The following is a 5,061-nucleotide window of genomic DNA, read 5'->3' on the forward strand; positions in this document are numbered from 1 at the left end:
TAACAGTGTTTGGACAGGATGTCATGTCTGCATTTTTTTTTTTTTGCCTTTAAGTCCCAAAGATCTTTATTCTCAATTCTGAAAAAGTAGATAATGTCACTGAGAGTAAGAGGTCCCACAAACTCTAGTCAAGTCTTTAGTCAGGATTACATCCCACTCTCACTACATGAGATAAATTAATCAACTTGGAATATACAGAAGTGAAAGCAAAAAGGGAACATTTTTACAGGCAGGTGATCCCAGTTACCTTAAAGTTAATTTTCAAATTTACATAGTCACAGAACTGTTCAATTCCAGTGAACATCAAAAAATCAGTTCAGAAGGGCCGGGGAGATGGCTTGGTGGAATGAACGCTTCCCTGGCAAGTGCAAGGGTCTGAGTTCAATTCCCATTTCTAAAAAAAAATCAGTTCAGAAACACTATCAGGCAAGCATGCAAAATTCAGAATATTTTTTAAAATGCAAGTCCCAGTTGCCCAAATGCACTCCTCAGGCAAAGGTGAATTTGAAGGCGCTCATCAGAACCAAAAACAAGGGGCTGGTGAGATGGCTCATTAGTCTAAAGCACCTACTTAGAACAAACTTAACAAAGCACAGGGACTACGGTTCAATCCCCCGGCATACACACAAAAATAAATAAATACAATTTTTAAAAAAGAACCAAAAGCAAGAGGAACAGAAAGAGACACTTAAAAATCACCAAAGTTGATTTCCTGGTTTTATAAATGAGAGAGAGCAGACTCCAACTGGTGATGCTCACAGGTGAGATCAGGTACAAGGATCTAATTCCCGGTAATATTTGTAGTTACATATGCTTAAAATACAAGAATATAAATACCCAGAAACATTAACTATGCTGATTTAAATAAAATTGCTCAAAACAAACAAAGAGGAAAGAAGTGGAGCCGTTAGTACAGCCAGGCACGTTTAGTAGTAAATAGAAAGGTCTCATTTTAACACTTTTCAAAAATACAATCAAATCTCTATTCAACTTTCATTTGTTAGAAAATGTGCTAGGTTTAAAAATGTACATTCACCACTTTCCTACACCTTTTCACTGTTTTCCTTTTTTTGTGGTGCTGGGGCCAAATCTAAAGCCTCACACATGCTACACAAGTACTCTATCCTCAACGGCAATCCCAGCCCTTTTGCCTATTCTTTAAAACTAAGCATTGGGTTTTTTAATGGTATATGTACATTTTAACTACAAGGCTAAAGAATAAACAAATTTTGTATTTTGGTAACTCACAGTGTTTTATAAAATGAAAAACTCTCTATTAAGATACACTTTTCACTGGGAAAAATAAATAATAGATAAATGGATCTACACAAAGTAAACATTAACTTTGGTAGATTTCAGTGGACAGGCCACTAATAAGCATATTTGCTCTTATTCCCCCATTCGTTCAACTTCTGAGCTTAGAATTTTTTTTTTTTTTTCCGAACCAGGGATTGAACTCTGGCCCTTGCGCTTGCCCAGGAAGCGCTTATTCCACTGAGCCATCTCCCCGGCCCTTGAGATTAGAATTTTTAAAATCTTTTTGAGATTTTATTTTGTTGAGATTTGTTTTCTTTTTTTCAGTGGAACCAGGGATTGAACTCAGGCCCTTGTGCTTGCCAGGGAAGCACTTGTTCCATTGAGCCATCTCCTGGCCCCCCCGAGATTTGTTTTCATTCCACATCCTCTTCAACCAAGCTCTGAGCGCTCATATGCTTTGACTAATGGCTGGAGCTTGGTGAGAAGCACCTGGAACGCCGGGGGTGGAACAGCTTGCTGTAACACCGCAGCGGCTGCTGTGGCTGCCCACATACAGCAATTGCATTTGTCAGACGGCCCACGCCCTTCTCATACTCACCTTGAGCCAGTAACTCTTCGCCACGCTGTATTTCTTCAAGGAAAAATTTCTGAACAGCTTCAGCAACATTAAGGTCCGGTAAATACGTCACAGAACATTTTTTGTCTGGGAGGTAACCCTATGAAGTCATAAATAACCATGAACACAGGACCTTAGAAAGTCCAGCTCTCTCCTTGGCAAGCTTCTGTTTCTTTCTTCGTTCTCGAGTCTTGTTCTTAAAATTGGGATCACTTCGCCGCTTGCGGTCGAAGTAAGTGCAGGACCCGATGAAGAGGGCCCGGCACAGCCGGTGGCGGTGGCGCTGTTCCCACCCACCATCTCCTTTCCACTTCACTGTGCCCGGCGCAGAGGGCCTGCTCGGGAGAGGTCGGCCACAAACCTGAGAGGCAATGCTCATGTCTGCATCTTATACTATGAATAACACTAAGAGGACAACAATATTCAATGTATTAATTATTGAAATGTCCAGGGCCGGGGAGATGGCTCAGTGGAGTAAGTGCTTCCCTGGCAAGCGCAAGGACCTGAGTTCAATCCCCGGTTCCGAAAAAAAAAAAAAAAAAAAAAAAGTCCTACTAACCTGTTTTGAAACTGTCTAATTGCTATTTGTTTGTCAATACAATTTTTTTTAAAGGTCTCTAATATGAAAGAAGAAACCAAGGCCTCTTAGCTGTAGTAGGCTCAATAAACTTTCCGAGAAGGTGGGTGCAGGCAGCTCTCGCAATTGGGGATGGGGAGTACGGGGATCACTACACACTTTAGGTGTCAGCGCTGGACCTTTACAGTGGCGCCAGGGTACAGAGGCCGGCAGCTCCCTGGAACCCAGCCCAGACCTCCGCCTCTCCCTGCTCGCGCGCCCCGCGCCCCGCCGGCTCCGAGGCAGCGCCCCACGGCGGACGCCAGCGGTTCTGCGCCGGGATCGGCCGGCCCGCGCTCAGCGTCCGCGGCCTGCAGGGGGCAGCGCGCGCCGAGTCGCCCGAGGAGCCGCCGGGCCAGGCCGGGCCTCCGCGCGGACCGCAGCTTCAGCCCAGGGCGAGCCGCTTCGCGGCCGCATCCGGTAACTCGGTGCCCACCGGCCGGAGGCGGTACACGGCTTCCGGATGAGCGCTCTGCAGCAGACAGGTGCGGGAAAGAGTTCTGCTGCGGGCCCCAGGCAGGGCGGGACGGCGGGACGGCGGGCGGGGATCCGGGCTCCCTGGTGGAAAGGTTCCGCGATGGACCGCACCTGGGAGCCACCGAACGCGGGCGGCGGGCGCGGTTGCCGGCGTGCTGTTGTTGATGCCCCGCGGCTCAGTCAGCCTGGCTTTTCCTCTATTCCCAGCATGCCTGTGCACACTCGTGTGTGTGTGTGTGTGTGTGTGTGTGTGTGTGTGTGTGTGTGTGTGCACACGCGCAGAGCGTTCTGACACTTGAACCTAGATGAGGATTCCCGAGTCGTGTTTAGGCATGCAGCTCAATTCGTACAGCTAAGAAAGATGGATTACTGTGTACAGGAATCCACTGGTCTACCTCGTGGCTCTCTGTATTTTTAAGATCAATTCACTTATTTTTCGATTGACACATACTTGTATGGATTTATGAGGTACAAAGTGCTGTTTCAGTTAATGCCTGTGTTATGTAATGGTATGGGAATAATTAGTAAATCAATTACATGAAACTGTTAGCACGTGTGCAGTACATGTCTACATTCCTCTTAGGCAATAGCCACGTGTACTTAATGTACCTTGATGCTTTTTATTCCCTTTCCCTCCCCATTCTCCTCCGTCCCTCTGTAGGTCCCCCAACAGCCCTGTTTTCTTTTTCTTGGTCCGTATTTGGGACACATGAGTAATTCATCATGGGCGGTTGATGTGCGTACATGACACATCTTAAAGTGTTTGTGTCCTCTTTCTCTCCCTCTCCCTCTTGCTTTCGCGAGGTCCAGCTCCGCTTCTTTTCCTCAGTATTTAGTTCTGTTCTTTATGTGCTTTGGGTCTCTCCTTGTTGAGAAGCCTCTCTCAAGCTATAGTAGGGCACGCCGTGGTTGGGACACCAGCGTCTGCGCCTCTGTTCAACCCTAACATTACATCCACTCACCCATCTCTCCCGGTCCTTAGCCGCTGGGGACCACGATTTGGTTCTTGCCTCCTGAAAGTGCAGCTTTGTGGGTGCCCACAGCACTGAGGCCGTGCAGTGTTCGCCTCACGCTGCCATGTTTCACCACGTTTCACGGGATTTTGTTCTTTGTGTGGCTGAGTAATCCTGTCACTGTGCAGTCGCCCCTGGATGGACAGTCATACTGGTTTTGTATCTTGATGAGTGTGAACGGTGCTGCAAGGAACATGGGACTGAGTGTGTCTCCTCCACACACAGCTCTCATGCCCAGGAGCAGACTGGTGGATCATTGGGAAGCTATTTTTGGAGGAACTTCCACTGTGTTTTTGATCACGGCTGGACTAAGCCATATTCCCACTGGCAGTGGCTTCGCTTTTCTTGCAGACAGCCAGCCTCCAGCGTGGGGAGGTGGCACTGAGGAGGAGATGTGATCCTGCAGCCGGGCATACCATCTCCCTGAAGATGGGTGCCTGGCTTTACTTCTCTGCTTTGACTTTCTCATTGCTTGGAACTCCAGTTATTCTGATGCTCAAGAGCACAGGGCTGCTTAATGCGCTCCTCATTGATTTATTTCCTCTTCATGTGCTGTCTCCCTGACTAGAAAGCAAACACAGAGTGCGGCTCTGAGCTGAGATCTCTTCCTTCAGTGGAACGATTGCCTCATCCATCCTTGAGCACTCACTGCCCGCTCAAGCAAATGTTGTTCGATAGGCTGACAGACAAGAGGAGTAAAGAAGAACGGACCAAACACAAGGGCCTGAGTTCAATACCCAGTTCCACAAAAAAAAAAAAAAAAAAAAAGAACTGACCATGGTAGTCCAACTCCTGTAAACCCAGCACACAGAAGGCTGAGGCATGAGGATTGCCACCAATTGGAGGACAACCTGAACTATATAGTGACTTCAGAGCCAGCCTGAACTACAGAGTGAGTACCTGTCTGAAGAAAAAAAAATAAATAAATAAATAAATAAATAAATGAGACAGAGTGAGTGAGGTGTAAAGAACTGGACGAGAGAATAAAAGAATAATGTTTTTCTAAGACTGGCTTAACTAAGGAAGGGAACAGGAGGAGAGGGTCTAATCTAAGGTAAGAAGAAGGGAGGATTTTGGGGGCC

The 5,061-nt window shown here is 46.9% G+C and overlaps 1 long non-coding RNA gene and 1 pseudogene across 1 annotated transcript; one reads left to right on the forward strand and one right to left on the reverse strand.

Moving 5' to 3' along the window:
- Window positions 1-1,670: 1,670 nt before the first annotated feature.
- On the reverse strand, window positions 1,671-2,173 carry LOC101568404 (annotated as a pseudogene).
- A 548-nt stretch (window positions 2,174-2,721) lies between these two features.
- LOC111816844 lies at window positions 2,722-4,747 on the forward strand. The gene is made up of 2 exons (XR_002821169.1): window positions 2,722-2,974; window positions 4,205-4,747. It is a non-coding gene; the product is annotated as an uncharacterized LOC111816844 (long non-coding RNA).
- Window positions 4,748-5,061: the final 314 nt, after the last annotated feature.

The sequence above is a fragment of the Octodon degus genome, unplaced genomic scaffold (assembly GCF_000260255.1).
Source record: "Octodon degus isolate 3935 unplaced genomic scaffold, OctDeg1.0 scaffold00042, whole genome shotgun sequence".
NCBI classification, from domain to species: Eukaryota; Metazoa; Chordata; class Mammalia; order Rodentia; family Octodontidae; genus Octodon; species Octodon degus.